The 13,462-nt window shown below is 37.6% G+C and overlaps 1 pseudogene; it reads right to left on the bottom strand.

Annotated features, from left to right (window-relative positions):
• Positions 1–11,397: 11,397 nt before the first annotated feature.
• The window catches only part of LOC130868559 (uncharacterized), a 70,605-nt pseudogene continuing 68,540 nt past the window's right edge, over positions 11,398–13,462 (bottom strand).

Here is a 13,462-nt window from a genome sequence, read left to right on the forward strand (position 1 = left end):
GTCAGTCACAGCAAAGACTGGACCAAGGCACCAGGCCTCTCCTGGCTCCATTTGAATGAAGTGATGGGGAGGCATCAATGCAAGAATTCCTCCAACAACCTGAAAGGCAACATGACATCACCAGAATCCAGGGATCCCGAAACAAGAAGAATCTCACACCCTGCTCCAAAAGAAATAGAAGAAATCGACGTTAAATGGAACTATATGAAAATAATAGAGGACCATAACAGGAGGTAAAAAACTGCCATAAAGAAATAGAGATGACAAACAAAAAGGTAGAGGAAATGAGTAAATCTCTCAAAGATACCCATGAAAAACAAGAAAAAGCAATCAAGCAAGTAAGGGAAACGGTTCAAGACTTGAAGAATGAAATGGAGGTAATGAAGAAAACACAAACCAAGAGAAGGCAGGAGATGGAAAATCAGGAAAACAAACAGGAACTACAGAGACAAATATAACCAACAGAATACAAGAGATAGAAGAAAGAATCTCAGACACTGAAGATACTATAGAAGAAATAAACTCACTGATTAAAGACCAAAACAAATCCAACAATTTCTAAACACAAAACATCCAGGAAATCTGGGACACAGTGAAAAGACCAAACCTAGGAATAATAGGGGTAGCAGAAGGAGAATATTACAGCTCAAAGGCCCAGAAAATATACTCAACAAAATTATAGAAGAAAACCTTCCCAACCTAAAGAAGGATATTCCTATGAAGGTACAAGAAGCATACAGAACACCAAATAGACTGGATCAAAAGAAAGCATCCCCATGCCATATAATAATCAAAACACAAAACATACAGAATAAAAAACAGATATTAAGAACTGCAAAGGAGAAAGGTCAAGTAACATATAAAGGAAAACTTTCCAGAATTACACCTGACTTCTCGATGGAAACCATGAAAGGCAGAAGGTCTTGGATCGATGTGTTGCAGACACTAAGAGAACATGGATGCAAGCCCAGACTACTATACTGAGAAAAGGTTGCATTCACCATCGATGGAGAAAACAAGACATTCCAGGACAAAAACAGATTTAAACAATACATAGCCACAAACCCAGCCTTAGAGAAAATACTAGAATGAAAATCACAAACCAAGTAAAACAATAACACCCATAATGACACAAGCATCTGACAAGCCTCCACTAGCACAATGCAAAGAAGGGAAACACAAACTCTACCATCAAAAAAAAAAAAAAACCAGAGTTATCATCCACTGGTCATTAATATCACTTAATATCAATGAACTCAATTCACCTATAAAAAGGCACAAGTTAAAAGAATGGATACAAAATCAGGATCCAAAATTCTGCTGTTTAAAAGAAACACACTTCAACCACAAAGACAGACACTACCTCAGAGTAAAGGGATGAGAAATGGTTTTCCAATCAAATGGACCAAGGAACAAGCGGGTGTGGCCATACTAATATCTAACGAGATTTATTTCAAACTAAAATCAATCAGAAGAGATGGAAATGGACACTTTATACTCATAACAGGAAAAATTCATCAGGAGGAAGTCTCTATCCTGAATATCTATGCCCATAATATAAAAGCACCCATATATGTAAAAGAAACATTACTAGAACTCAAGCACACATCAAACCCCACACTCTAATAGTAGGAGATTTCAACACTCCACTCTCAACAATGGACAGGTCAACCAGAGAGAAACTTAACAGAGAAATAAGAGAATTATCAGATGTAATAAACCAAATGAACTTAACAGACATCTATAGAACATTCCACCCAAACAGAAAAGAATATACCTTCTCAGCATCACATGGAACCTTCTCAAGAATTGATCACATAATTGGTAACAAAGTAAACATCCATAGATACAAAGAAATTGTAGTAACCACCTGTGTACTATCGGATCACCATGGAATAAAGTTAGAATTTAACAACAAGTCTTCCTTGAATTAAATGAAAATAAAGATACATCATACCCAAACCTATGGGACACTATGAAAGCAGTGCTAAGAGGAAAGTTCATAGCACTAAGTGCCCACATAAAGAAAATGGAGAAAGCCGGGCGGTGGTGGCGCACGCCTTTAATCCCAGCACTCAGGAGGCAGAGGCAGGCGGATCTCTGTGAGTTCGAGACCAGCCTGGTCTACAAGAGCTAGTTCCAGGACAGGCTCCAAAACCACAGAGAAACCCTGTCTCGAAAAACCAAAAAAAAAAAAAAAAAAGAAAATGGAGAAAGTGCACATTAGAGACTTAACAACAGAGCTGAAAGCTCTATGAAAAAAAAATCAGATTCACCCAGGAGGAGTAAAAGACTGGAAATAATAAAACTCAGGGCTGAAATAAAAAAAAATAGAAACACAGAAAACAATCCAAAGAATCAATGAAACAAAAAGCTGGTTCCTGGAGAAAATCAACAAGATTGACAAACCCCTATCCAAACTAATCAAATGCCAGAGAGAGATCCTGCAAATTAACAAGATTAGAAATGAAAAGGGGGACATAACCACAGACACAGAGGAAATTCAGAGAATAATTAGATCTTACTAAAAAACCTGTATGCCACAAAATTGGAAAATGTGAAAGAAATGGACACTTTTTAAGATAAGTACCACATACCAAAATTAAATCAAGACCAGGTGAACAATTTAAATAGACCTGTGAGTCGCGAAGAATTAGAAACTGTCATCAGAAACCTCCCTACCAAAAAAAGCCCTGGACCAGATGGTTTCAATGCAGAATTCTACCAGAACTTCCAAGAAGAGCTAATACCTAAACTTCTTAAGGTGTTTCACAAAATAGAAACAGTAGAGTCATTGCCAAACTCCTTTTATGAAGCTACAGTCACCCTGGTAGCAAAGCCACAGAAAGACTTAACAAAGAAAGAGAATTACAGACCAATCTCACTCATGAACATCGATGCAAAAATTCTCAATAAAATACTGGCAAATCGAATCCAAGAACACATCCAAAAAATTATACATTATAATCAAGTAGGATTTATCCCAGAGATGCAGGACTGGTTCAACATACGAAAATCTATCATTTTAATCCATCATATAAATGAACTGAAAGAAAAGAACCATATGATCATTTCATTAGATGCAGAAAATCATTTGACAAAATTCAACACCCCTTTTTGATAAATGTCTTGGAGAGATTAGGGATACAAGGTTCATTCCTAAATATAATAAAAGCAATATACAGCAAGCTAAGAGCTAACATTAAATTAAATGGAGAGAAACTCAAAGCCATCCCACTAAAATCAGGAACAAGACAAAGCTGGTCACTCTTTCCATACCTCTTCAATAAAGTGCTTGAAGTTCTAGCAATAGCAATAAGACAGCATAAAGAGATCAAGGGGATTTGTTTGGAAAGGAAGAAGTCAAACTTTTGCTATTTGCAGATGATATGATAGTGTACATAAGAGACCCCAAAAATTCTACCAAAGAACTCCTACTGCTGATAAACACCTTTAGATATGTGGCAGGAAACACGATCAACTCCAAAAAATCAATTGTCCTCCTATACACAAAGGATAAAGAAGCAGAGAGGGAAATCAGAAAAGCATCACCTTTCACAATAGCCACAAATAGCATAAAATGTTTTAGGGTAACTCTAACCAAGGAAGTGAAAGATCTATTTGACAAGAACTTTAAGTCTTTGAAGAAAGAAATTGAAGAGGATACCAGAAAATGGAAGGATCTCCCTTACTCTTGGATTGGGAGGATCAACATAGCAAATATGGCAATCCTACCAAAAGGAATCTATAGATTCAATGCAAGCCCCATCTAAATCCCAACAAAATTCTTCACAGACCTTCAGAGAACAATGATCAACTTTATATGTAAAAACAAAAAAACCCAGGATAGCCAAAACATTCCTGTATAATAAAGGTACTTCTGGTGGCATTACTATTCCTGACTTCAGACTCTATTACAAAGCTACAGTAGTGAAAACATCTTGGTATTGCCACAAAAACAGAGATGTTGACCAATGGAATCGAGTAGAAGACCCGATTTTAACCCACAAACTTATGAAAACCTGATTTTCGACAAAGGAGCTAAAAGCATACAATGGAAGAAAAAAGCAACTTCAACAAATGATGCTGGCATAACTGGATGTCAACCTGTACAAAAATGAAATAGATCCATATCTATCACCATGCATAAAACTCAAGTCCAAATGGATTAAAGACCTCAATATCAATCTAAACACACTGAATCTGATAGAAGAGGAAGTGGGAAGTACACTACAACACATGGGCACAGGAGACTACTTCCTATGTATAACCCCAGTAGCACAGACAATAAGGGCAACATTTAATAAATGGGACCTCCTAAAACTGAGAAGCTTTTGTAAAGCAAAAGACATTTTCATTAAGACAAAAAGACAACCTACTGACTGGGAGAAGATCTTCACCAACCCCGCAACAGACAAAGGTCTGATCTCCAAAATATATAAAGAACTCAAGAATCTACACTTTAAAATGCTAATTAACCCAATTAAAAAATGGTGCACTGAACTGAACAGAGAATTCTCAACAGAAGAAGTTCAAATGGCCAAAAGACACTTAAGGTCATGCTCAATCTCCTTAGCAATCATGGAAATGCAAATCAAAACAACTTTGAGATACCATCTTACACTTGTCAGAATGGCTAGAATCAAAAACATCAATGATAGCCTTTGCTGGAGAGGATGTGGAGTAAGAGGAACACTCATCCATTGCTAGTGGGAATGCAAACTTGTGCAACCACTTTGGTGATGGAGGTGGGTCTTGTATTTATCTGTTGCTTTCATTGGTTAATTAATAAAAAAAAAACTGCTTGGCCCTGATAGGACAAAAATTAGGTAGGTGGAATAGACAGAACAAAATGCTGGGAGAAAGAAACCTAGTCAGGCAGTCGCCATGATTCTCCCACAGGACACAGATGCAGGTTAAGATCCTCCCTGGTAAGCCACCAGCTCGTGGTGTTTCACAAAATATTAGAAATGGGTTAGACCAATATGTAAGAGCTATCCAATAAGAGGCTGAAACTAATGGGCCAGACAGTGTTTAAAAGAATACAGTTTCCGTGTAATTATTTCTGGTAAAGCTAGCTGTGCAGATGGCCGGGTGCCAGGAACGTAGCCCCGCTGCTCTTATTACTTTACTTTGGAAATCAGTGTGGCAGTTTCTCAGGAAATTCGGGATCAACCTAGCCCAGGATCCAGCAATACCGTTCTTGGGAATATACTCAAGAGATGTTCTATCATACTTCAAAAGCATTTGTTCAACTATGTTCATAGCAGCATTATTTGTAATAGCAAGAACCTGGAAACAACCTAGATGCCCCTCAACTGAAGAATGGATAAAGAAAGTGTGGGATATGTACGCATTAGAGTACTACTCAGCAGTAAAAAACAATGACATCTTGAATTTTGCATGCAAATGGATAGAAATAGAAAACACTATCCTGAGTTAGGTAACCCAGACCCAAAAAGATGAATATGGTATGTACTCACTCATAAGTGGGTCCTAGCCATAAATAAAGGACATTGAACCTATAATATGAGATCCTAGAGAAGCTAAATAAGAAGGTGAACCCAAAGAAAAACATATACTTATCCTCCTGATATTGAAAGGAGATAAGATTTCCAGGCAAAAATTGGAAACCTGGGTGTGGGGATGGGGTGGGGGTACTGGCCAATGGGGAGAAAAAAGTGAGAAGGGGAGGATGGGGAGAGCTTGGGGGAATGGGATGGTTGGGATGGATGAAGGGTGGATATGGGAGTAGGGAAATATTTATCTTAATTAAGGGAGCCTTTTTAGGGTTGGAGAGAGATTTGACTCTAGAGGTGTGCTCAGGTGTCCATGGAGATGTCCCCAGCTAGATCCTTGGGTAGCTGAGGAGAGGGAGCCTGAAATGACCCTATCCTATAGCCATATTGATGGATATCTTGCCTATCACCATAGAAACTTCATCTGGCGATGGATGAAGCAAGAGACAGAGACCCACATTGGTACACTGGACTGAGCTCCTAAGGTCCAAATGAGGAGCAGAAGGAGGGAGAACATGAGCAAAGAAGTTAGGTCCATGAGGGTTGCGCCCACCCACTGAGATGGTGGGGCTTATCTAATGGGAGCTCACCAAGGCCAGCTGGATGATGGAGAATGTGATCAAACTGGACTCCCTGAACATTGCTGACAAGGAGGACTGACTGAGAAGCCAAGGACAATGGCACTGTGTTTTGATCCTACTGCATGTAATGACTTTGTGGGAGCCTAGTCTGTTTGGATGCTCACCTTCCTAGTCCTTAATGGAGGGGGGAGGACCTTGGACTCTTCCACAGGGCAGAGAACCCCAACTGCTCTTTGGACTGGAGAGGGAGGGAAAGGGGGATGGGGGAGTGGGAGGGAAATGGGAGGAGAGGAGGAGGTGGAAATTTTTAATTAAATAATAAAAAATAAATAAGAGAATGGAGACATTGGAACTAGTATATTAACAGCAAAGGACCTAATTTAGAATCAACATATTTTTTTCTCATAATTAGTAATTTATTTTCTAAATTCAACTTCCTCCTAAGGTCCATTTTCTTAAAAATTGCATACCTCATGTAACATAGTGTATTAGCTGAAAGAAATGCTGCTGATCTACAAAATGGTATGAATAGGAAACTTTTCACATATTTCCCCATACTAACTGAGCATTGTTAAACTTTTCCTGTGATTCTACATTTCTAATTGAGTTGAGGTTCTTCTTAGGCATATACTTTATCTAAATATGAAGCTTTGGATTTTGTTTAATAGAAAACATCTCACAAGTATAGGTTTGATTAATGGCTAATATTCTGGATGAAGCATTTAAAAGGTTCAAAATTTAAACTTAGCCACTTCAGTATTAATGACAATTACAGATAATTTATGACATACAAATTTCTATTATCAACCCAAAACTTAGGAGAATGTAATAGAAGTTTAATTCTGCCTTTATTTTCTTAAAGAAAGTAATAAATTTCTAAAATATGGGATTCCCATGTTTTCTTAGCATCTAATCAGGCTTATGTGTATATCTATATATCTCATATACCTATGTAGAAGGAATGCTACTTGTTTGTTCCTGACTGCTCAGCTCTAAAATAATCATACAGAAACCATATTATTTAAATCATTGTTTGGCCCATTAGCTCCAGGTTATTATTTGCTAACTCTTACATCTTAATTTAACCCTTCTTCATTAATCTGTGAATCACCACGTGGTCGTGGCCTACCAAGAAAGTTTCAGCATGTCTGTCTGCAGAGAGCTCCATGACTTTTCTCTGACTCTGCCTTTCTTTCTTCCAGCATTAAGTTCTGTCTTCCCGCCTATATAAGTTCTGCCCTGCTATAGGTCCAAAGCAGTTTCTTTATTCATTAATAGTAATTATAGCATACAGAGGAAAATCTCACATCATACCTATATAAAAAAACTTATCTTAGATACCTATATATAAATAGTATGAGGATTTATTGGACTGATATGAGAAGTAATAGTTGTTTTAGCCAAGTCTAATAGCATCATTCAACCTAATTTCTAACAGCTAAAATGTATAGGTATAAGAAGAATTTTGAATTCATCATAACCGCCCCAAATAGAGATTAGTTTAAAGTAATTTTTCTGAATATACACAAAATATGAAAATCAAAGTTAGCCCTACTTTTTTCTACTGGAGTTTTTTTTTTTTTTTTTAATTTAAATCAACCAATGAACCAGATGGAACCATAAAAATAAAAAGTTGTGGGCTGGAGAGCTGGCTCAGCGGTTAAGAGCACTGACTGCTCTTCCAAAGGTCCTGAGTTCAATTCCCAGCAACCACATGGTGGCTCACAACCATCTGTAATGAGGCCTGGTGCCCTCTTCTGGCCTGCAGGCATACACACAAACAGAATATTGTATATATAATAAATAAATATTAAAAAAATTAAAACTTGTGTAGTTTTTGAAACTAAAATAGCATCACAGGGGTAAATGAAGTATCAAAACATCTACTGCAGTGACTCCAAACTTAGTGAAATTTTATTTGGTTGAATTCTTTTCATCAAACAGTATAGATACTGCTATATTTCACCTCAATAGACAAGTTTAATTTCAGGGGAAATTTAAACAGGTTTTCTTAATCATAGCAAGTAACCTGTCCTCAACTAGTTAACTCCAGTGAATGGAAGCTGATTGCTCCCGAATACTTTATGAAGGATACATCTGTATGTTTGTTTTTTGTCCCACAAATGTACTTGCAGACATTTTCATAATGTTAACCACATTCAATATTGTATAATGCTTTTAGTTTTATGAATTCTAATGTTAGCTTTCCTGAGAATTTACACTTTGCTTTATGACAACATAGTATGATGAGTGTATAGTTTCCTATAGTTTCAGTTAGAGAAGTATTTAAATTAATTTGGTAGATGTAAGACCTGGTGCTTTCAACCCAAGATTCAGTACACTTTAGTTCTAAAAAGTAATGAACATCAAAATATTATTTGTAGGTAGAATCTATATAACATATATTTAGTTCTATATAGTAATTTTATTTTTAAAATAGTGTCATATTTTGTCTTCATATTTTAATAAAATCTATGTAAACGTTATGACTGAAGTTACAAAATTTGTTCCAATATTCAAACAAATATTTCAGGTAAATTTGAAAATATCATCCTTTTCATGTGCTTCTAGTAAGTTTTCTTGTCTTTTATGTTGTTGTGAACAACAAATACATATTAGTTTCATTCTTGTGTCATTAATCATTCTTTGAAGTTTATACTATGTGTAAAAGTCATTTTAGATATGATGAACAATAGAAAAACAAAGAGGAGGTTACTTTTTGCTTTCAGATATTTACATTATGATAAATACACAGGTACTGAGTAAATTTCAGTGCCTCTTTAAAATTTTTTTTCCTGTATTATAAAATTGTCAGAATTTCAGTTTTATGCTTGCCTTTCCTTTTTGATCAGGAGTTATTTGAATAGAGAAATTGATTTCAGCATGCTACCGATGAGCTCTGTGCATTCATTTGGATATATACCAGACCTTTGATGTCCTGTATTATTCTCTTTTAATTTTTTTCAAAATTATCCTTAATGCCTTAAAGATAAAATACTCTCAGTAAATAATGTAGGTCTGTTTTCAGTCTGCACTGTTCTATATGACAGACAGTAGCCACATATTTTGAGGCTTTGAAAAAAAACTAATTAGAGTGGAGATGTCCTATAAAAGTAAAATATACTAGATTCCAGTGACTGTGTATAACAAGAACGATATAAAAAAGTCTCAGTAATTATCTTTTATTTATTTATTTATTAAAGATTTCTGCCTCCTCCCTACCACCACCTCCCATTTCCCTCCCCCTCCCCCAAGCAAGTCCCCCTCCCTCGTCAGCCCTAAGAGCAATCAGGGTTCCCTGCCCTGTGGTAAGTCCAAGGACCACCCACCTCCATCCAGGTCTAGTAAGGTGAGCATCCAAACTGCCTAGGTTCCCACAAAGCCAGTACGTGCAATAGGATCAGAAACCCATTGCCATTGTTCTTGAGTTCTCAGTAATCCTTATTGTCTGCTATGTTCAGCGAGTCCAGTTTTATCCCATGCTTTTTCAGACCCAGGCCAGCTGGCCTTGGTGAGTTCCCAATAGAACATTCCCATTGTCTCAGTGTGTGGGTGCACCCCCTGCGGTCCTGAGTTTCTTGCTCGTGCTCTCTCTCCTTCTGCTCCTGATTTGGACCTTGAGATTTCAGTCCGGTGCTCCAATGTGGGTCTCTGTCTCTGTGTCATTTCCTCGCTTGATGAAGTTTAATATTCAGGAGGATGCCTGTATGTTTTTCTTTGGGTTCACCTTCTTATTTAGCTTCTCTAGGATCACGAATTATAGGCTCAATGTCCTTTATTTATGGCTAGAAACCAAATATGAGTGAGTACATCCCCTGTTCCCCTTTTTGGGTCTGACTTACCTTACTCAGGATAGTGTTTTCTATTTCTGTCCATTTGCATGCAAAATTCAAGAAGTCGTTTTTTACTGCTGAGTAGTACTCTAATATGTATATATTCCATACTTTCTTCATCCATTCTTCCATTGAAGGACATCTAGGTTGTTTCCAGGTTCTGGCTATTACAAACAATGCTGCTATGAACATAGTTGAGCATATACTTTTGTTGTATGATAAGGCATCTCTTGGGTATATTCTCAAGAGTGGTATTGCTGGGTCCAGAGGTAGGTTGATCCTGAATTTCCTGAGAAACAGCCACACTGCTTTCCAAAGTGGTTGCACATATTTGCATTCCCACCAGCAATGGATGAGTGTACCCCTTTCTCCACAACCTCTCCAGCAAAGGCTATCATTGGTGTTTTTTATTTTAGCCATTCTGACATGTGTAAGATAGTATCTTAAAGTTGTCTTGATTTGCATTTCCCTTATCGCTAAGGAAGTTGAGCATGACCCTAAGTACTTCCCACTGAACCTGATAGAAGAGAAAGTGGGAAGTACTCTACAACACATGGGCACAGGAGAACACTTCCTACATATAACCCCAGCAGCATAGACATTAAGGGCATCATTGAATAAATTGGACCTCCTGAGACTAAGAAGCTTCTGTAAAGCAAAGGACACTGTCACTAAGACAAAAAGGCAACCCACTGACTGGGAGAAGATCTTCACCAACCCCGCAACTGACAAAGATCTGATCTCCAAAATATATAAAGAACTCAAGAAACAAGACCGTAAAAGGCTAATCAACCCAATTATAAAATGGGGCACTGAGATGAATAGAGAATTCTCAACAGAAGAAGTTCAAATTGCCAAAAGACACTCAGTAATTATCTTGAATACATGTTGAAATGAATTTTGATTATATTTTTAAATATCATTTAACATTAAAATCAATTCTCTTTAAATACTATATTTACTAGAAAATTTAAATGACATGACCATCTGTCTCAAAATAAAAATAAAAAGAGAGCTGGAATAAAGATCAGTGATTGTATGTATGGGTTCCTCCAAGCCAAACATACCAACATAGAATAAAAACGGGAAGGGACCAAGTGAGATGACTTCCTCCCACTTCACCATAACAAAGAGAACACAAAGAAAATGCCAGATCAAAATAGAAGCCACTCAAAAAGAAGTATTTGAAATGTTTATTTTGCAGAAAAAAAAATTCTACAAGATAGTCTCAAACCTTTTTCTTCTTGTAGCTTCACAGAAAAAAGGTGATGAAAAATGTTTTGGTACTTCAAAAGGTGCTGCAAGTAGTGACAATGTCCAGTCAAGCAGTTGTAGGACCAGCTCATGTAAGTCTCTGAATTTCTCATTGTTGGGCCGAGTATTGCTTGGATAAAGGCTTAATCCTGAGGTTTCAAAATGTTGAATAAATTCCTTAGTATCTATTACCAAGGAGAGATGTCTGGTTTATTTGCACATTGGAATTAAGTACAGATTCCAAGTCATAAGCCAGATAGCATAATCTCCATTAGAGCCATGAAAATCGGGCAGGTTATTGTAGATATTCAAGAAATTGCTGTTTACTTGAGACAAATTAAGTCCTTCAGTGATTCTGCTACTTTCAATTGCTTCACAAAAGTTCCCATTTGCTATAAAGGCATTTTGATTTTCATCAAAAGCATTTTGTGATGCTCACAAATCATAATGACTTGCCCTAAAGGCATTTGTGTTTGCACCCAGAGCATTTGGGCTGGTCCTGAAAAAACTGGGGGTAGTCTCTAAAACATAATGACTTGTACGAAAATCATATGAATTTGTCACAAAACCATAGTAGTTTAGACTGAAGGTATCTGAGTTCGAACTCAGAGTACACTGGCTTGCCCCAAAAACATTTGGGCTTTTTCAGAAGCATATTGGTTTATCCCAAAGGCATTTGGGCTTGTTTCTAAAGAATACTGGTTTGTACTGAAGACATTAGGGGTTGTTCCAGACACTGATTTGTGCACAAGGCATTTGGGCTTGTCCCCAAAGCACATTGGCTTACCCCAAAATCATTTAGGTATGTTTCCAAAGGATACTGGTTTGTACAGAAGACATTTGAGGTTGCCCCAGAAATATGCTGGCTTACCCTAAAACCATTTGGGTGTGTTTCCAAAGGACACTGAATTGTACAGTAGACATTTGTGGTTGCCCTCAAAGCCCATTGGCTTACCCCAAAAGCATTTGATTGTTTCCAAAGGATACTGATTTGTACTGATGACATTAGGGCTTGCCCCAGAAGTATACTGGCTTACCCCAAAACCATTTGGGTGTGTTTCCAAAGTACATTGGTTTGTCCAGAAGACATTTGAAGTTGCCCTCAAAGCACATTGGCTTTCCCCAAAAGCATTTGGGTATGGTTCCAAAGTGTACTGGCTTGTCCTGAAAAAAATTGGACTTGCCTCAAGAGCATACTGGTTTTCCCAGGATGGATTCGGGTTTGACCCCAGAGTATAGTTGTTTGCTCCAATGGAATTTGAATTTGGCCCCAAGACGTTCTGCCTTGCCCCCAAAGCCATTGAATTTCTCATCAAAACATTGGGGTTTACTTGGAAGTCACAGGCGGTATTCCCGAAACCACTGGAACTTGCTGAAGTGATATTTGAGTTTGCTCTCAAAGTATATGGGACAACTTTTTGGGCATCTACGTTGGCTTCTTGAGCATTTGAGTTAGTCACAAAGTAGAAGCTTTGGTTGCCTCTTCCTCCCCAGTGGCTTTCAAATCTACCCGTTCGAACAGATTTTCTTTCCCTAACCACAGTGTTAGCTTTATTTTTACTCTGTTGTTGTCTTCCAGGATATTCTTCCAGGATTTCTAACAGGTTTTTCCTCCACGTATTTGATAAAGCCAAAAGCTCATCTTTTCTTTGTATCTGAAGACAATGGAAGTTCAATAGCTTCTATCTGCCCAAATGTGCCAAAATAGGATCTTATTTTTCTTCAGACATCCGAGGGTTCAACCCACTAACAAAAGTCTTTTTGATGGGGAATTGAGATTCAATGGCTTTAGCCCTTTTAAACTCTACTTTCTTGCCATCCACTTTGTGGTCTTTCACTTGTAAGACCTTCACTACAGTAGAACTATCTTCAAAAAGCACGAATCCAAATCCCCTAGAGATTCCGGTAGTTGGGTCTCTTTTTATGATAAAATCTATTATCTCACTGAACTGAGACAAGTATTCCAGAAGTGCTTGCTTGTTCAATTCTGGGGAAAGTCCCCCCGTAAATATTTTACTGGCATCCTGTTCTCTTTTGGTGGCATTGATTCTAACTCCTTCAGGAAACTGGTCTCTTTCATTGTACTTTCTTGCAGCAATGCTGGCTGTATTCGTGGTAAATAGGTTGAATGGCGTTGACATGGCTGTTGGTGAAAAAATGGCTGAGGCACAAATGTCGACGACATTGCTGTCTTCAAGAAGTAAGGAGAATTGTTGCACAATAATGACGAAATAGAAGCAAGCTTGGCGACTCGAATCAACACAGGGACTACTTC

This window comes from Chionomys nivalis, chromosome X, assembly GCF_950005125.1.
Source record: "Chionomys nivalis chromosome X, mChiNiv1.1, whole genome shotgun sequence".
Lineage (NCBI taxonomy): Eukaryota > Metazoa > Chordata > Mammalia > Rodentia > Cricetidae > Chionomys > Chionomys nivalis.